The sequence below is a fragment of the Nasonia vitripennis genome, chromosome 5 (genome assembly GCF_009193385.2).
Source record: "Nasonia vitripennis strain AsymCx chromosome 5, Nvit_psr_1.1, whole genome shotgun sequence".
Lineage (NCBI taxonomy): Eukaryota > Metazoa > Arthropoda > Insecta > Hymenoptera > Pteromalidae > Nasonia > Nasonia vitripennis.
In genome coordinates this window covers 11,408,161-11,429,591 of record NC_045761.1, presented here as the reverse complement: position 1 = coordinate 11,429,591, position 21,431 = coordinate 11,408,161, and the positions used below count along the sequence as shown (strand labels likewise).

At 38.6% G+C, this 21,431-nt stretch overlaps 1 protein-coding gene across 11 annotated transcripts in view; it reads left to right on the top strand.

The window, feature by feature from the left end:
• LOC100124207 (TOX high mobility group box family member 3) overlaps window positions 1–21,431 on the top strand; it is a 244,955-nt gene that overhangs the window by 155,212 nt on the left and 68,312 nt on the right. For 2 of the 11 annotated variants that reach the window (XM_032601068.1, XM_032601069.1), the window contains exon 1: window positions 20,743–21,341. The exons of 8 other annotated variants lie outside the window; for them this stretch is intronic. The gene's annotated coding sequence lies outside the window, so the exon portion shown is untranslated. Of the gene's footprint in view, window positions 1–20,732; window positions 21,342–21,431 lie in introns of those variants that run through there. One more of the 11 variants, XM_008217684.4, reaches the window with a different exon arrangement.

Genomic DNA, 21,431 nt, shown 5'->3' with positions numbered 1-21,431 from the left:
CACACACAGAGTCATCTGTTTATAGATCGAACCCCCGAGCTCCGCGCAGGCGAGGGATTACTTATACTGCGCAGGAAGAAATATTTACGAAAGCGAGAAAGACAATCGATCGAGATTTCGCGTTAACGAGCTTTGGATTCTGCCTGTTGGCCGGTTACGAGAGATGCTATAACGCGCTCCAATTTCGAATGTAAATAGGAGAGGCTGATGTTGTTGCTGCAGCGGAATAAGGGGCTCGATTAATTAAATCGAAATCAATTATTTTCCAGCAGTGCTCTCGCTCTGGTCGGCACTAATCGATTCGAGGTGAATTTTCTTTATATTAATTAAACGGGAACATTTCGCGAGCTGCTGCTGCAGAAAGTTTCTTATGAATCGCGGACGTTTGAAAAGTTTGATAAGTCATTCTATTCAATTTAAGTTCTCACTCACCCAACCGCTTGTATGTACAGCGTCGAATGTTTGTCGGGATAATTGATTGTATTGGCAGATTTGAGAGCTGATTAGACAATGGGAGGTCTGTCGTGAGAGATACTGGAAAAAGAAACGCGTATTCTATAATGGACATTTGCAAGCTTTTTGTGTCAAGGAGAATCGCTCGTTGTGATTGCATTATTAAATTATGATTGTTATATCTTTGACAATCGACGTACGCGCTTATTTCAATGCGCGATTAGAGTTGCGTTGCGGCTACTTCTTTTTTTCGTCGGTGAAAGAACGAGAACTATTGCGAAATTCGTAAACGTCTGGCGTCCGTTATTAAAAGTTTATACCGTTATTAACATTTTGTATCAATTGCGCACTATATTCTTGATTTATAGCTTCGTTCGGAATGATTTACGCCGCCTGCTTGGCGTTTAAATCCTTTTTATTCTTTGGTAAAATGCGAAATGCTAATTTAGCATTCAACCGAGCGAAATTTATATCTCGGCGTAAATAATTGTTATTAATTAAAAACTCGAAAGACAGGATGAATCCCCACGATTCATATGAACGTTCGTTCGGTTTGTAAATTAAAACTCAATACGGAAACTGTATAATATACGGATTTATTTCAGCAAATTAATTAGTTTGCATTGTTTTAATTATACGACGTATTGATCAACATAAACTCGTTTCTCGATGCTATCGAGAAACGATCGCCGGCCTTATCTATTCCGTAACAAAAGTAAAAATTCATTCGGCTTATCGATTATTCGATTATTTCTTATTATTGACGGTAAGATAAGGTTTCATAAAGTACACAAGCACTTTATCGTCTTGTGCGATATTAAAATTTCGCGTTTGATAACAGACATCCTGAATCATTAAATTACTGTAATAACGTTCGATAAATACGACCTAGGGCCATAAAAATTTGCTTACAAGGCTAGTTGTTATTAAAATGATAAAGAGACCGAGAGAAGAGCAGCATAAAAAGCATTTGCCCGTCGTGTGTTGTGTGCCCGTAGAGCATAAAAAGGAACTCGATCGATCCAATGTCATTATGCTTTATTATCCTCAATTACTTCGACTTTGTACTGCAAAATGACCGGCTCGAAACAATCAAATTATGATTTGCTGCTTTAGGACGAGTAAACGTCATAATCTGCGGCTATTCGCGGAGGTACGCGTTTTGATCCTCTAAAATAACTGTTTGCGCGAAATTCGCAACTCCACACAGCACAACGATTTAACAAGTTAATACGAAGGTACTCGATGTTTTTTGTATACACTTTGATGAAACACTCCTGATAGCTTTCGCGAGATCTCCGGCCGTTATGAATACGAAATAATCTCGATTTTACCTTGGATAACGAGCGGCTAATCAATCTTATAATTAATCTTTTCTCCGGAGCTATCAAGATCGCGCGAAAAAAAACCCAAGCAACCAACAACTTTGAAGTTCCGGTGTACCAAGTTGCAAGTCCCTCGTAACAGCCTGAAATGCCATTATCGTAAACGAGCGTTTTGCAAGAGCTGGAGTAAATAAAAGCCCGACCAACTATGCGATGGCCGTCGATAACAGCGTTTGCCTCGACCATAGCCGTTTTGCAAAAAGCGTTCGACACTCGAGCCAAAGTGGCTTCTATGCAGATCCTCAGAATCCCCGATTCTGTAAAACACGCGATAGACAACGAACGCGATTGTTTCGCGTTACACAGAGGCTCGTAGGTAAGCTCAATTACGATGCGCATACATCATTCAGCGCGGATGAAAATTAGTGCGCGGAGAAGCGTGAAAACGCGCGAAAGTGCTTGTGTCTATACACACGGACGTCGAACAGCTTGAGTCACGGGGTATGTAGTTGAGCTCGGCGTGATTTATTTTTCGCTTGTATGTTTACGAGGACGGTCATGCGCTATCGGGCGGTTCGATAATACGGAAACATTGTATCCGCTGCTTATCTCTTGTTGGCAAATTCTTTTAACGCGTGCGAACGAACTAAATTTTCGCAATCGTTCGTCGAGTAATAACGCAAAGTATCGAGCTGTCTCGCGAAGATCGAGGCTATTTTCGTCGAGGAGGAAACTGGTTTATCCCGAATAGCAGGAAAGATTCGAGCATGAAAAAAACATCGTACTTTGATATAATGGCTAAAGTCAGAGCTTCTTGCAACATTGTACAGCGCAGTATGAACGGAAAATCGACAGTTATGCGAGATTTCGCATACGACGCGAGCACTTATCACGTAGCAACGACTTGTCCCCTGTTGCCATGTTGAATAATTCATGAACAATCGCACGTGAACAATGTAGTGATTAATGTACGGGACTCTGGTCAACTAGACGAACCGACGTCACTTCCGTTCTCGAGCCTGAATTCGTTTCCTCTCCTCTTAACGAAAATGCTTTCTTTGTTAAGTTACAGGTGATTTTCACAAAGCACATTTTGTCATCCAACTGTATCTTCGCTTGGTAAGACGAAATTCAATACTGATAATACCTGCGCTAGTTGAAAACTCGAAACCAGTCCTTGGGATGTTGAAATTGCAAGTTGCCGTCGGGAAAATCAGTACTTTGATTCCGTAGTTTCGCGTAATCTAATATGTCCGTTTTACTGGAATTAAACTGCGGAGTGGAGCACAAAACATTGCTCATCGCTGCGTCCAGAAAATACTGGAATAATACGATTTCTAGAGAATACGTACATACGAGTCGTGCAACAACTGCGTAATGAATAAAATCAAGTTGAAGAAACAAACTCGATACGGCCGCGTGTATGAAAATAATAAAGTTTCTTTTACAACTCGCCTGAATTGCGCGCACATTAAGTAATTTAACTTTTAACGCTACAAGAAACAGTGAAAAAACTTAACAGCGCAAATTTAGAATTGCATAATGACTGCAATCACGGGCAACGTTTACGATCGCAGTCGAAGATACTTATATGCGAGTGTATTCTTTCTCCTGTAGGCAATCATCCTGATGCGAAAAAAGTAACGCCGCCCTTCGCACGCATCCCTGAAAGCGTATTAAAGCCCAACTGCAGCCATCATCGACCGAACGACTTCTCTCGAAATGTCAAAATGTATAATGCGCTCCGCTTCGCACGTACAAGTCGATACGTGTTTGCACTCGACAAGACGAGAGCAAACGGCCCCCTAATGAAACGCAATTTGCATGAGCGCATCCTAGGAATACTTATGCATGCCGGGAGTAAATTAAGAATTTCGTGAGGTCGGCCGAAGAATCGATGCGCGAGGGGAGGCGAGAGAGAGAGAGAGAGAGAGAGAGAGAGAGAGAGAGAGAGAGAGAGAGAGAGAGAGAGAGAGGAGAACTATCTGGCATTAAAAGATCGTAATAACGGAAAATAAGAAACTATACACGTCCCGAGGAAGCCCTGCATTCGGCCCCGTAATGACGTAAGTATACACTGCTACACAAGACTCGCTCTCTCTGTCTCGCTCGCTCTCACTCCTATACTCCTCTCGTCCTCTCTCCTTTCTCTATTCGCGCTAAGCACTATCATTACAACGTCCGCATACTATACACTTATTATAGTTGTAAGCTGTACAGTGCATGTGTATGGGACCTTTAGAGACAAGCCGGTATTATAGTCGTCGCGGTGGAGGGCGAATCGCGTGATTGAAGAATGGACGTAGTTTGAGGAAAAATTATTTATTCAAAGTGGCAATTAATAGGTGGTAGATTTTCAACTGTCGGAATTACAATGAATTTCATATTGTTGTTAGTTTCTTGTAATGGCTCGTGGAAAAATATGAGAAAAATATTACGCGAGAGTGTGGGACAAGAGAAAGAAACTTGTTGAAATAAAGAATATGAAAATAAGCAATCTGAAGTATACGAGATTGCTTGTACCGCACAATCATAGCAATCGAGTTCTCTCAATGTCAGTTTTGATTATTTGCGAAAAAGAAACGGAAGAATATTGTTCTCTTTTATCCAACGATCGTGCGGGCAATGACGTAAAACATCTAGAATCGTGATTTCGCGTTCGATTTGCTAAAAATGAACATGACGAAACCCCCGCGATACATAAATCTTTTTTCCTGTGCTCCAAATAGATCCTTAATCTTTGGTAAATAATAATTTTTTTCACCTGTGTATATAATCGGTTTTTTATATTTCAAGTTGTAAGAAACCCGGTTTGATTACACCGATGAAGATTGAAAAAAAAGCTAAAAAAGCCTGCGCCAGACCGATCGTGTAGTATGGTACTAAAAAGTGTTATTAAAAAGTTAAATCGTGTAATTCTGGAACAATTGATGTCGTAAAAAGTGATTGTGCAACCTTTTTATCTAGTTAGAGTAGTTTGTTTGGAATATTGGCAAAATACAAGCCTGCAGGAGCTTTTCCTCCACTTAATACATCTTTGCAAGGTCAGATTCGTCATTCCTAAAATTTTTATCAATTATTATCTGTATCTTATCAACGGATACATTCTGCTTTCTAAACAAGAGTGATAAAATGCACGTTTAGATTTCGTAAAATCCAAATGACGTTACAAAGTTGATCGTTTTGTAAATTGAAGCACAATTATGCGGAGTATTAATCATTGCAACCACATTGTCGCATATTATCAGTGCACAATACTCTTTTGCATAGAATAAAAGTCGAAAGTTGGATAAGATCCATTGTTACAATATAGTAAAAAAATAAGTTTCCTTTAAAAAATTGGAATGCAAACGCCATGAAAATTAGAACAACAACATGACAATGCTAGCAAGTTATACGACTTTCGGGTAATCCCTGCTTAACTCTGCTACTTTCCACCTAACTTGCCTGCATGTCTATCCTCCCCTCCCCCCTCTCTCTCTCTCTCTCTTTCCCTAAACAAGTCCAGAGGATTACAAGAGCCAAACGCGGCTTAAACGTGCTTCGCCTTCCAATTAAGACGCTTCTGTCCTTCTGCCTGTCTGCTCTGCTCTGCTGTCTGTCGGCTCGACGCTATCTTGTTCTGTCTTCCTCCCACAACTTTTCATTTTCGCGTATACACTATTTCTTGTGTACCTTAGCATTAATGCACATATTTCGCTTGAAAGAGTTTTCAGCTGCTCAGTTTCTCATCCCATTCCTGGAAAAGGATATTTAAGAATCATTTTCAAACCCATCTGCAAGCTAAAGGCTCCGTATACAAACTCTGTCTTTATGTTTTGGATACTAAAGCGTTACAGAACATTGCATAGTACAAATAGTGTATTTAATTTCATTAAATTCGCACTTTGCTTCATATCTTAATGAACTTTCATACTCAAGCCTTAGTACGAACTCTTAAGTCGAAAACAAGCAAAATTTCGGAAAGTGGACTTACCGAACTCCCATTCGGTCCTGTTTACACAGAATTTGAACTTGTGTCATTAGTGCATGATGTTGAATTATTATAACGGTTTTTTTCTTCAGGAAATTAACAAAGTTTGGTGAACGCGGTTATAGTGACACACAATAATTGTGAAATATTTGTTTTTCCTTCAAGTTTTCGTCATATTAATTTCGAAGACGCGTGAAACGTTTTCTGAAGATACACGTCATAGCATTGTGATTGGATATCCATAATATTATATAACAATAGATTACATTTTCCTTCTCGGTAGCCTACTTCATTATGTATTCTCGAGTTCTCCTCTTTTCCGCTTATAAAAAATTCTAGACTTTGTTTCAATCTCGAATGTTCTAACGTAGCCTTTTTAGTTTACTGTGAGGTTGAATATTTTTAATGCTGTAATAATTTTTTTTAAAACTGACGCCTGACATCACCTATTTTGCATTCGACGAATCTCATTCTCGAACGACCTTGATGTTTTATAACTTCCATTTTTCATACCCACCACGACAAAAGTAAATTTGCTGAACAAATTAAATGAAATGAAACAACAGACGAATTAATTTTCTTCATTCGTGCCTACTTTTTACTGGTTCTTCTTGCTCTGCAAGCAATTACTCCTGACGGAAAAGGATCAAGAGGACTTCGGGGCTAGCATTTCAGACTTTATTCAAGTGTGACAATAATAATTAAGCCTTTTGTCTTTAATTTACAACAAAATGAGTTTTGGTTTTGTGTTCTATCTTTAAATCCAGACATAGCATTTGGTTTACTTGTTTTTTTGTTTATCTTTAATAAAATATTTTATAAAGTGTTGTCACCACCAAATTTAAACTTAAAACTTCTGCTTTTAAACTAATGAGCAAGTAAAAACAAATACAAGTTTTTTATTGTTTGTCTTTGCAAAATTTATTATCAAAAAGGACATCACATATAATCGTTTATGAAAATTAAATGAATCTAAAAAATATGTTTTAATTAAATGCGTAATATGTTTAAAATGAATACTTTTTCAGTTGTTCAAGTATGAATCATTACTACTATTGTATAATTTATTGTGTTGACTATTTTATCAATGTATTAAAAATTTTAATTTCACAAGAATTCATGCTTAAAAATTCTAGAACGATGTCAAGTATTTCATATGCGACTTCTGATCAACCAGTGTCAAGTTTCTACTAGAATTCACTCCAGTGCTTTAATCATTCTCCGAGAATGTCACATTGATATGACATCCAATACACATATACCCATTGTGCAAAAAGCGCAAAATTCTAAAGTACCTTTTTCTATCCATATAGTTTAAAAAAGTTAAGAAAACCAGACAGAAAAAAATAATTGCATTATGACCTATGCGTGCTTACCTTAGACATCATTTAGATATTGACATTGTCGCAATTGTCAATTGTTTCGTCGGCCTTGGACTGGCATGAAAAGATTTTGCGCTACGAGAGAGCGAGATGACGCATTTGTTGAAACTATTATGGAATTATAAATTGATTGCTCGGTATCTTGATGATTAATCCTAAAGTTCTTTGTTATAGCTCTTTTTTATCTTAAGTAGACTTAATTTATAGCATTGATGCATTCTCCAGTCTTACGTCAATGAAACCTTGACTTTTAAATTCAACGCTGTATCCAATTAAATAATTATTGGTTATTTTTCTCCACCCCTCTCACTGCCCTCCTCTATCGTAAAAATATGTATTATTGCGCAATAATTATAAATACTCGTACTTTACTTATATACTTTACTTATATAATATCTTATCTCGCGACAAATTTATAAAAAGATAAAAATCTAAATACAACGTAAATACAATATTTATCCTGAGATTCTTTATCCTGCAGCAATGTGAAATCACAAAATAATTCCAAATAAGTAGAACGCGAATGTTCAAGCGTTGAAATAATTTTAAAAGTATTATTTTATAACTGCTATTTTACTTTTACCAAGCATATTTTATCTTATAATCTTACAAAAAGTTATTTCTAAATAAAATGTTTAACATATAAATACTTTTTTGCTATCGTAAAATTTTTACTCAAAATCTTAGCTATTTATTTTAAAAAGTCACAGCATGAATATAATTTATTCCGAGGCTCGTAATAAATTGTAAAACGGCTACGTGGAAGTTAAGATTTTATCTATTTTCAATTGGGACATTATCTTATCGCGATATTTCTTGTACAATCTCATGGACTTTAGTGTCGTACTGAGCGTACAAGTGTGAATGTATGATCTTTATCGTTGACGATATCAGCGTCCTAATCGAGGTCAACTCTATAGACGACAATATAAATGAATTCGTGATGAATAGAAGTGCCCGTAGTAGTTTCCAAGATTTTTAAATAGACGTCACAACTTCTCATAGTTGAATTTTCTTCATGAATATAATTTCGACATATTCATGTACAAGTAATATAGCTATTCTACTTATGATATAGTGCATACACTATTTCCCACAGATCGTATGCTTAAATTCATAATTTTGGAAACTGCACCTCCATAAATTTTGAAATAACAAAAGCCGGTTGCATAAGGAGAATTAATTACATCTGGATAAACAATGGGTGTGAAAAACACTTCGGATACATCCATTAGCATAGAATCTAACATCTCGTGCAATACGCAACAAATGCGATTCAGCTTTTATTACATCTTTCAATCCTAGATAATACTTAATTAAGGCCAGAGCGATTAGACTGCATAATTTATTGTAGAATTTTTTTCGCGATAAACCAGTTTTCAACTGAACACGAATCTCAATGAGTGCGCAACATTGCAGACTCTTGATAAACATTTTGCAAGCATTCTATTTTCTCCGCGCACGAAACGAATTCAGCGTTGTTTTAAAGACAGCCAACGCTGTCCGAACTGTTCCTACAGAAAAAAGAAATCCAGATTCATATCTCGTTTCGGAATACCAGATTTCAGTCGTGCGTCTCTCCTCAAACGAAAGTTACTTTCCACTGAAACAAAAATCACTTCCTCGGTCGAAGAAAAAAACGCTCTACATACGCTTGCGCAACGCCGTGTGTACAGAGCAACGTAGACACGAAAAAAAACTTGGTTTACACGAGAAAAGTCCGAATTCCCTTTCCGTGTACAATAGAAAAAGCGAAGAAAATTACGGATGCCGGGAGTGCATAATGCGAACGACGCGGTTGCATTGGCTTTTTATCAAGTGGCGCAATTAAGATCGCGAGATCTCGCTCTGCAGCCAATTAAGATTATTTATCTTATATTCGCGTTGGAGATCCGTTTATCGTTCAAGGCAGAGTATTGTATACGGCTGAGATTCGCTGCTTCCTGCTTTGCGAAGTAAACGCTCGAAAACTCCGAACTGTTTTCCGTTTTGCTCGCGATATTTCCGTCAGAGATTGTAATGCATGCACGATGATGCTTTGCTTTTGTTACCGCGATTTTTCCATTATCTCTCCGGTACGAGTTTGTTACACCTAGCATGCGGATCCCGTTATTTTTGGTCTTAACCCAGTTAGGTCGCGATAACAACTCATTGTTTACTAGTTGCTTGTCTCATTTCTCTCTTTTTTTTTATATACTGTACACAGCGAGGCATATCGCGTTGTTTACATGTTCCACGGCAAATTATTTATGCTTCGCTATCATGAAGAGTGCGCTGATTGCTCTTTCTATGCTCATTTTTACGAGTGAAATTTTCAAGTTTTAATATCATCCGTTTCACGGGCTGTACACACAATAAATAAAATAGTTTCTTTATTAATACCCAGTTTTCATATTATATTGGAGTTTGATTCAAGATTGAGGCCAGTATAAAGTGAAAGTTTAAAACCAAATCATTCAGTACAAAGATATTTTCTTCACGTCCAAAGTAAAATTGTACTTAAAATTTTAATATGGAAAGTTTTTAAATTTAGAACATTGCTTATAGTGCCAAGAAATTAACCACCACGATATGCTATTTTATATAATTATTGCGAACTTACGACGCAGCAGTAGCAAGAGATTCGACGTTATGGATATCGAAACAATTTCGCAACGGCATTGCTAAAATAACACCGAGAGAAAGCGCATATGTGTGACATAAATAACAATGATCGGACTATTAAACGCTATACAGGATAATCACCCTGATATATAAATGTTTATAGAACTGCTATCGATCGCACGACTCCAGTCGTGTCAATTTAAAATAGCTTAACAATAAAGGATTTGTTCTGATATTTTGATATTTGTATTTTTTACATATTTCATCAGTTTAAACTGTCCACTCGGCGTAGAATTCCAGAGACGAAATTTTTCACGTAAAACTATTTTCAATGCACAGCGACTTGTGATTAATTTAGAAAAACGATTGCTCGAATATTTTTAGAGCATCAACGCCCGATAAAGAATTGGCTGATAAAGTCTCGTGCCTATTCCAACCGCTATACAAAAACTTGAAAAGACTGCATCAATTATGTACCAGAGCCTCGGACTTTTTTCCGTTATCGGTCGTTGACTGCGGCGCAACGGAGGAAAAAATTCCGATTAAAGTGGTTTTAAACGTAACATTGAAATAACAGGGAGTAATCTACTGGCGCTGTTTATTTCACATAACTTTGTAATATGCAACCCGCGCTGATGATATCTTAATTTTATGAATTTATAAATTTGCATCCGCCGTTACTCGCGTTCATTTGCGATTCTTTTTCAAAAACACACTTTGTCTCAATTATGCGTGCATTTTAGATCAGCATTGAAATCACCGTACATATTCATAAGACGGTGTGTGTCTGCACACGCTGATTTGATATACGTGGAGACGTTAGACACACACACACACATATATCAAAATTACATCCCAGCGTCGTAGCACATTCGACTGCGTAATTTGGTTATTTTGCTGAAATAATAGCAGTCTCATAGGAGCAGTTCGTATATTTAATCAAGGAACAACAACGCGCAGGCCTGCACTAAACGACCAAAACGTTTTTCATCTTCAATTGAATTTCATCATCCTGTCCTCTCTCCTCCCGTGATGAAAAGTTCCTTTGTTTGTATATATAATACACACACGCACACGGGCGCAAGCATACATAGCCGCGTGTACACGCACGCGTCGTCCGTTATTTTTAGAACCGCACTAAGACTCGCGCGGTGATTCACGTTCAACTCTAATGAAGTCGTTTGTGGGCTTTTAAAATTTGCAAAAACGGCCGACGTCGACGACCTCCATTAGAGACCTAATTTTCCTCGTATTTCTCGGCGAAAAAAGACAAACGCTCGCATTGCGCGACGGCATTCCATCAAAACGAAGCTCTATACCGAGAAAGAGAAACGTTTCTGAAGTATACACTATCGGTGTGTGTGTGTGTGCGTGTGTGTGTGTAGGTCTAGTACACGCTGTATGCACTTGGGCAAATACTTAGTTCAATATTGTAGCAATTTCGTGTATTTCGCTTCCCTTTCCTTAAATAACCCTCCGTCTACCTTATCGATTCGCGAACTCGCGATATATAGACATGTCTATATAGGCGACCCAGCTGCTGCCGAGAAATTTCATATACATCTGTACGCGCTTCCCTGTGTGTAGACGCGTACACTCGCACACACACATACACACACACACAGATAGAAAAACTATGTACGAAAGTGCACTCTTTATCGATTCCAATAATATATCTAAGAGCCCCGGCGCGGAGTCGTATTTTCATCCTTTTAAAAGTATAAAACTTTCCGCCCGCCCCTCCCGTTCCGCGCGTGCGCACTCCCGACCCTTCGACAGTTATCTTTTCGCGAAGATCAACACGGTACTGTTTTTCAACATTGATTTAAACTTTTTCCGCGACGTCCTTGTTCATTTCTTTTCCGAACAAGTATACCTATAGGAGAAGAAGCGCGCGAAAAAAGAGAACGGAATCGAGGACTATAAGAGGTGCGCGCGGAGAAGGAGTAGCAGTACAAAGCACACATAAGCCCCTCCCACCCCACCACTCCGGGTGGACAAAGTTAGTTTTACATAATTAAGGAAAACAGCTCCCGCTAAGTCGCTCTCTGCATCCGCGATGAAATCCTTATCAATTCCGCGAAGGGCTTTAATTAAAGACGCACAATGTTTCGCCGCGCAAACTCGATATTATATACTCCGTTCCTCTGTATCGGCAAAAGAAGACGCGGGGAGGGGTCCTGGCGAGAGGAAGTAAAAAGAAATAATCGAGTTCCGATCTCGTCGATAATACAAAACTTTTATAATTGCGCTCAATGCGAATTCAACTCTCCTGTGAGCGTGTGCATGTGTACGTGCGTGTACGTACGCGCGTTTATAACCTCGTTATCGAATCAATTTTAATTAAAGTTCGTCGAGGAATATCAAAAGGCATAGAGGAGAGGGGGGAGGGGTACGACGTCGTTGCCGGTGAACGCATTTGCTCGAGTTTACTCTGCGCAACTCGTGTGCGTGTACACGTATATAAGTATGAGTGTGTTCCTGTCCGCGTCGTATAAACACACCGACGTGGTATGCGTTCGACTTGTTATAGCTACATATACACTCCCCTTTTCTCATCCTCTCTTTCATCTCTCTTTTTCGTTCGCCGTCGAATTGATATTTTTGCCTCGAATTCGCATTCAAACGTGAGAGGAGACATTTCAATTTGTTCTGCGCCGCGCGTTATTGTATAATCGCGAATTGTATAGCGCAAATACACATTCGTATATAAAATTGGATCAAATCAGCTTTTTGGACGGTGAAAAGAAGCTAATCCGGTGCGCGTGAGGAATATATCAAAATTCTCCTCTTGGAATAACAATCTTAATACGCGATGTAGGTCGCGCGTTCGCTCAGACTTTTCCACGCGTGTAAGAGATCAAGCTTGTCTATATATACATCGAAGCTGGCATTAGTTTAATTGCACACGTTCTTTTTCAGCAAATAATGTTGCAGAAGTCATTAATAAATGACATAAATCGCAAGGTCGGCGTACAATAACGCGTGTGTATAGCCTTGTTGACGACGTCTGTCTCTCGGTGTACATGTTTACGTCTATGTGGACATTGAGAACGTTTCCAATCGTAAACGTGATTAGAAAGGACTGATGCTAGCGACAGTCGGTGTATACAATATAATAATTCTCTAGGTTTCATTTCTGAACTTTTAACGGTAAAATTTCTACTGGAACGATTTAAATCTTATTTGAAATCGCAAAATAGTCGAAAGGACGTTTAACGGTAAAATTTTCGAAATTTCGGCGCTCCTCGCGATCAGCTGAATAATCAGCGCAAGCGAAAGTGCTTCACACTTATATGTATAGCGCGAAAAACGAGGCGCATGTACATAAACGAGTTCTCGCATGCGTGCGAAAGGAAGCGTTGTTTTCGTCGAGCTCATTCATCGGCGCGAGGGGCATCGTCTCTTCGCAGCAGCGTATGCGCTACATTGCGAGGCTGTTACAGAAAGATCGAGAGAGAGAAAACGCATCCTCATACGTATACGTGATATAACACGGCTTGAGAGCAAGACGCCGGTGGGAAGTATATAATAATGTTATACGTGATCGCAGGTGCAGTGTTTGAAAACCGGCGAATTTTCGACTGTTGACTTTTTTTATACACGGGCGTTTTTACAAGTCGTTTTATTTCGGCTGCGTGAACTGTACGCTTTTATATTTCAAGAAACCCGATATTATATTTTTTTGAAAATTCGTTTCAGAGCGTAAAAAATAGCTTGAAAAGATTTTTTGTACCTGGTGTAACTCAGTTGTCGATGAATAGACAGTGCAATGTTTACAAGCGTATAAACTTGAAGTTTGGATTGTATGGCTTTCATAAAGCGACGAATCAACAAAAGTGCCATAGGGGCGGAAACGTTTCGAGAGCAAAAAAAAATACCATTATTTACTTTGGCAGAGAGTTTTCATTTAAGGCGAAATATGTGTACATCGTCGAAGAGCCGTCTTAAAATATACCAAAGTAAAAATCCTTTCATAACTTTAGCCCAGGTTTTGGCCATATGGCCTCCATATATACGTTTCGATGTTCTTCGAAGAAAAACTTCTGCGCGTGCAAGAGGATTTTTAAAATTGAATTCTCAAGAGTCTTTCATCGGAGTATTATGCTCTGTACATAAAAGTTTTATTAACTCATTGAATGTAGCGAGGATATAATAATCTAAAGTACTCAACTTTTATACCGCGTGCGCGTATGCGCGCCCGCCGCATTTTTACATTATTATTTATTTTTAGAAAATTTCGCTTATACGATCAAATTCAGGTCAGTCGTATAAATTTGATTTTACCTCGTTACGCGTTCGGTCGATACGATGCGCGCTATTTTTCAAATCTAACTTTCTTCTAGTACTTCACTCCCCTGGTAGAAATGTGAACGGTTATTCAGATAAAGTTTAGCTTATTTATGCGAATAAGAACAAAAACCTTACGATTTAGCTGAAAATTCGTTTATTGAATAGGTCCTTAGCTAAAATTAGTTAAGTTTTAGTTAAGAGAATTTTTGAGGTTGTGAATTCACTTTCGCCATGTGAGGTAACTGCAATTATGTATTTTTTCTTTGCTTCTGCAACTGTTGGGACTTGAGCTAGCCGCGCGAGCCACGTACTCTCGTAACCTCAAAATCTAACCCACCATACTTAACATGCTGTTTAATTTCGTAGCGATTTTTACTCGTTAAATTTCTACAATCCCCGCGAGAGAAAAAAAAATGTACGCATCGCTTTATTATATAATTGGTCATTTTCGTCTCGGTCGCTCTCTTTATCGTCGTTAATTGATAAAAAAAGGGCGGATTCAGCAGCGTCGTCGCGCCGCACGAGATAAAATTAAAGTGCGTAATTAGGAAGTTTCGAGAGTTAATTTTCCGGGAGATAAAATTTAATCCCCCTCGAAAACAAGTGACGCTCTGTAGCCCCGCGCATCCCTTCGACCACATTCCGCACCTGCGAGCTCTCTTATCAGTACAAGTATTCAGCCAACAATTTCTGAAGATTATGCGCTACCGTAAATTTCGCAAGCGGCACCGCAGCGACGAGTGAAAAGATTCGCGGCTCGCTAACCCACTTTCTATAGGCAAAAATCAATCTTCGATCTCGCCCCGATAATAACGCCGAGAGAGAGAATTGCAAGAACGCATACACGGAGCGCAGAGCAGTATGGAACGCATTTTCTCCTCCTCCAGCGGCAGCGCAGCATCTGCCGGGCTGTTGCGATCGCCAAATCAGCTTTTGATTCAGCGGTACACGAATTCTCTGCTCGAGCTATGCCGATTCGCGTGCTCTCGATGCAACCGCGCATCGTCGACGCGATGGCCGCAGGAATGCGCGCGCGGCTGCGGATGGGTACCTCTCTACTGCCAGATCGCATTGTAGGAAAGTTTTCGTTTTAATTTAGGACTGCGTGCATACGTCGAATAAGTTTTTTCTCGGGCTGTCATCCGGTTGGCCAATGACGTTTTGAAAAGTTAATCGTCGCAAATGAGCTGAGATACCGCAGAGGTTTTAGGTTTACGAATGATATGATTTACGCTGCACCACACCTCTTTTTATTCCAATGAATTGGGTACTGAGAGTGTGCCACGCCTTATGTGTGAACTATTACGACGTCCTATAAAATGCTGCTTGTATAATCATCTCGGCGCGATAAAACTTGATTTTTAGTATAAAATTTTCAGTAAAGTGGTTTTATACTTTGAAACTCGTACCTGATGCGTTATTCCAATACATCGCTCGTTTACGATATTAAAACGAAATCCATATATATTTATGATGAAATTTGTTTTGCGAGATATTGAATTCTGATATTACTTTATATTGTTTAATAAAAAGGATATGGCAGACGTTTCAATAATAAAGGTTTACGTTTTATATCTATCGCGTGCTTTGCAACTTTTCAGAACGGAATTTTCAATTTCATATCAACAGAAAGCACTTCAATTCGCTGTATTGACGTTATTTTTTCCTTTTCCGTCCGTACACCGATAAATCAATTTCATTTTATGATTTCCGACTTATTATTTTGTTATCGAGCGACTGCCCAAGGCTATTTATTCGTAGCTTCAAACTTTTTAATTTTACTTCATCGAAAATCAAAACTTCGTAACTTCAATTTTTTTTTCTATAAACTTAGTACAACCGGTAAAAAGTTCATGTATCCAAATATTATACGTATTTTACCGGAATCCATTTTTTCAATACTGAAAAAAATATGGTATTTTTAAAGAACGTTCGATATAGACCATACATATTTATAAACTTTGACGAATCAATATTTTTTTACTTTGTAGCAGCACATCTGCGTAACTTCAAAATGATTCATAGCGCATTTTTCTGTCAGAATATCCGTGTTCCTTCTCTACTCGTACTGATATCACGTAAAGTTTTTCCAACTATTCGTAGAATCTATTCATAAATCTCGCAGGAAATAAAAGCGTATCGCAAAAAAATGCTTATACAACATCATAAATATGTAACTTACATCTAGAGTTATGACGCAGAGATATAGCAAGTAATTTTCTGCACAATTTAACGGTAAAAGTTATCAAAGGGAAGAAAAGATTTAATCTCTCCCGCGTTTAAGGCATGAAAGCGTTTATCATCGGCTTTGTAATTCTTTTTTCAACGCAATTACATGTTGGAAAAATATAAAGAATTTCTTTTCGAGCAAACGCGATGCTTTCGCAACAAACTTCTCTCTCTTCAATTCGTTGCGAATTATTTTAAAACAAGTTCGCTTTAATTTGTGTCAGCGGGAATTCGTCTACGTTAACAATAAACCGTTGCATCAATTTTCCAAGCGTCAGAAGTAAATTGAAATATATCAAGTTTATATCCACAATATCGCATATACATTGTTCGCGTATTTACAGAGAAAGAGAATCAAAGAGCAGGAAGGTACGGAAGAGAGGAAACAGGCCAAGACTACACAACGGATTTAGTATGGAACTCTGCAGGAAATAGGATTTAAATAAATTTGAATACTTCTGAAATTAAAGCCCCTTCGCGATATCTCCATAGAAACGTAATAACGCGAGACTCTCTCCCCCACCCGCTGCACCCCGCTAACCCCCTCCTCCACTCGCGCGCTTCCTGCCCTAGCCGGCTTTTCCCCTACCGTACCAGCGTTTTCTCTCTCTCTCTCTCTCTCTCTCTCTCTCTCTCTCTCTCTCTCTCTCTCTCCTCTATATATGTATATGTATAGTATTCGCGTACAAATACTCTGTTTTCCTTTAACTTTCTCATTACGTCGTCTCTCTCTCTCTCTCTCTCTCTCTCACACACACACACACACACACTCCGAGCTTCTCTCTATCTCTACGCTTCCATCCTCTTTTCCGATCCATCTCGCTTGGCTTTCCTTCCCCGCTCACTTATGCTCTTCTACAGTTTCTTGTACGTGTAAAGAGCACGTTATGCAAGTGTATGCGTCCGGTGATTGTAATATCGCTCGAGGTTGCTGTATCTAACTGTGCGTGTGTCCACGTGTGTGCACTTGGTTTTACTGGTATTTGCTAGACACCGTATACCTTTACACAGGTCTGTGCATAGATATAGTGTTTACATGCCACGTCACCCACACCTATAGTGCGAATGGTCGTGCGTGTGCATCGCGGTGTATAGCAATTCGATTCTCCGAGTTGTCTGCGTGTTCTTCTTTACAGGGGCTCTTACAGACGCTCGATAAGAAGTTTTTCCAGTGCTTCCCGCTTTGTGTGTGTGTGTGTGTGTGTGTGTGTGTACTCGAACGTGTGCATGTACGCCAGAGCAAGCTTTTCAGGAAATATGTATTTTTATTCCGCTATAAAGGTTTCTTTCTGTCTCTTTCTCTAAAAATGAACTGCCTTCTCGTTTAAATGCACTCGACTGTACGAGAAATAAAGTTATATTGGAAATCCCTATAAAAAGAATTTATATACTGCTTGCGTTGCTAGAGTAAGTTTCTCAGTATGCCAGAGATATAAATCTTGCGCGACCTACTAGATACTGACGAATCTTTAATGCATAGAACAAACAAGTAATATATAATAAAACCAATTATAGAAACTTTTAGTTATAACTACTATCTCATTTACTTTTTTATGCATGATCTTACTTTGAATTTCATAAATCCTGTTGCAGCTTTACCGTCATCTTTTATGACGAGTAGACATAATATTATGTATGTTATGAAATATAGTTACAGAAATTTTATTATGAATTCAAATTTTCGCAACAAATTAATCCAGTATACAAGCTTCAGTAAAATTATTATTCATTGTAACTTTATTCGTGTGTGCGTGCGTGCGTGCATGCGTGCATGTATGTGTGCGTCTGAGCGTGTGCGTGTTATAATCAGGCTCTCAATTGTGTACATTTTATATTCTGTTTTAAATATATTAAATTTCAACAACAGCTAATTAAAATAATTCTCTGCATGATAAAAGTTTGTTTTTTACATCGTTTAACGTACATGAAAATTAATTTCCCTATTTTCTCGCCGAGGAACTGCGCGAGTTAATTAACATGGATATTTCACTTTTAATTTGCCAGTTTCTTTTGTATACGTTTATTCACAGCTATCCACACCAAGAGTATTAAAATCTTTTAATTCGTGCATTAAAACCGCTACGTCAGCACTCAAGATCCATTAGTCAAGATAATAATGTACATACATAATTTTGAAATTAAAAAACATAAGCAAATCTGCCCTGATGAATTAATAAACTTATTTTACTGATCTATGCTTAAAGTCACATTAAATAAAAAAGTATATTTATCTAGTTTCGCTCAAACTTTCGAAAACATCCATTTTATTTTTATAAAAACTGTAAAGCATTCGCACGTCCAAGCAAAAGTGGCACACCTAGCGGATTTTTCTAAAAGTGTTGAAAGTTATAATAAGCAGACGATAAACAAAATATGAATATACAAATATTACATGAGTATGGACTTGAGATAGAAGGTTGTTTCTCCAAAATTATTAAAAAGTTATAATGTTGAATAGGGAATACTACAATATGAATTCAAATGCTTTTCTACTCTTTTTTAGTTTCTGCCTCCATGTATCACCTGATCTTATTATAACTTTCAGCGCTGAAAATAGCGCCCTCTAACGGTGCTTGGACGTCAGAATATGCGTTAAATCTTTTTCACTTGCCCGTTTGGAACTGCTTATGCGAAAATAGAAGCTCATTAAGTAGTTTTCATGTTTTGAGAAAAAATTTCAATTTTCAGTGATTTAGATAATTATTTCTAAATTTAAAATTCTTAAAATGAACGTAGAACATGATGACCTTCGTTATCTTTTTTTAAGAAACTCGTGCTTCGATCTATAAACATTCCGAATATTTGTTATCTATTTCTAAGATAAATAAGTATCTTAAACTTACAGTTTGTATTTACTTATTATCTTTTTTTCTGATGGCTCTCTCCATCTTTATCGTTTCGTGCTCTTTCGAGATATACTTACTTCTAAGTTTTCTTGGTTACCTACTTGTTTCTTTCCAGGCCGTATTTTATTCTTCAAACAAAATTAACTTCGAGACTGACTTATATTTTTTATTTTTTACTTCGTTGATTTTATACTAAAAGTTACAGTTTACATTTTGTAATTAAGGACAACAAACTGATCATCATAATCGTACTATAAATTATTATTCTTCATATTTTATTATAAGCCTACAATTTTTTGCCTTAGTCGGTTAGTCATTGAAATCTAATAAATCAATCGTTTTAAAGCCTACCAGACTAATTGACGTTTCGTCAGCTAGATACCTTTCAAAAAGTCTTGACCTTGTCAAACCATCGAATCGAAGGTTATCAAAGATCAAACTGACATTGAAATATTCAATAACCACTACATAAGAATATAAATAGTTATTTAGGATGTAGTTTCACAAGGCTACAAAGTATTACAATGAAATATTACAAGCAATAGAGCAATCAATAGTCTACATAGACTTTCTAGAATACCAAGTTGTCGGAACAATTTATTACAAAGAATTTACATATAATTCGGGAGTTTATGAAGAAACGAAAAAAATTAATGTTTGAGTAATGCCTCGTTGCACTCGATTGAGCTGACATTAAATACGACAGTCCATTAAATCTAAATCTGCAATTATTGCTATATTTTAGTAGCACAAAATACGAAAATGAAACTTTTGCTGCAATCTAAATTACATAGCTCTCTGCAAGGCCATAATTATTGTCGAACATGTCGATCGAATTTATAAGCTGTATTACTGCCCGGCATGCAACAATTTTGCCACACTATATCGCTATTCCCGTAATTAGAAGCAGAAAAAGTGCCCGGCGTAAATCTATCCTGTTATTACAATCGCAGTCTGTGTTGCGACAGGTCAAGTCTTTTCAGCTCTAATTTCAGATTTCATAACGTTCTTGTAAGCAAAGGCCGAGAAGAAAAGTCTTCAGACAAAAAAAGAGAACAGTTAAAGTAATCAAACTTTCGTCCTAAAAGTGCACGTGTACACCGGCCCACGTACACGTACACGATTCGTAACCCTCGACTTTCCATAAATCAGAAAATTACATCGTTAGCCAGCGAAAATGGTCCATGTTCTCGTATCCTCTCTCTCCGTGTATATGTGCATTTACGATCGAAAAGTACTAGCAGTATAGGTATATACAGTATACACATCGCATAGTCGTACACACAGAAAGAAGTGGAAAACGGGGCTCTTTGTGACAAGCAAAGTCTCTGCTCTCGACAGGCTGTTAGAGTCTCTCTTTTTCTCTCTCTCTCTCTCTCTCTCTCTCTCTCTCTCTCTCTCTCTCTTTCTTGCTATCCACCCCCACCTCCCCCGATGGCCTTCCCCCATTCACCACCACCCCCCAATAATTTCTCTCTCTTCCTCCCCACCCGACCGGCTCTAACACGGCGGTGTGCGTCGTCTCCCCACTATAGGGGCTCTAGCCGCGTTCTCTCTCCCCCCGCTCTACGGCTGGAGCGCGCGCGCTGCCGCTACCCCCACCACCGCTGCCGATGCTCGGCGGCCATGCCTCTCTCATTCCGCGTCGAGCGCCGCTAGTGCGCGTATCGTTTTGTCTCTGTCTCTCTCCTGTGTGTATTCCGGCCGTAAGCTTGTACAGCACTGCACGTAACGCATTGCATTGTACGTGTACTCGCCGATATAATAATTACGTATTCCCGTGGCGTATTTGCCGGCAAAGTCTTACGTGATCCGACACAGTGCCAGTTTCGTTCTTATTCGTTAAACGCCGTGCGTTTAAAGTGCTTGGTTCTAACCTAGAAAAAAGAAGGAAACACTGTGTTTTCGTGCCGTTATCGCAAGGGAGGCTGAGGACAGCGCGTGTGCTTTTGATTATTTGTGAAAAATTGTGAATTGTTGCCTGATCTCACATACTGGTGCTGTGTATGTACGTGCACGGGCACGAGATCCGCAATTTAAGCAAGGCAAAACTGTGATTTGTTCTTAAGTGAAGCGCCGCGCACCGCCGTCGCACACAGCAAGACGACGCGCCGCAGCTCAAGCTTTCCGAGTTAACGCCAGGAGCCGGCGAGGTGTTAGTTCGTTTTTCTCCTATGCACAGTGGAAAAACAGCGTTAAGCTGGATTTCGTTCTCACCGACCGTCTCGCCGCGCCGGTAAGTCAAATTTTCATTCGCCAATGCTACGGAGCGACGATGCCAAGCGGCGTCGACAAGTGTGAGGTTAGAGTAGTCGGGGAAACGTGT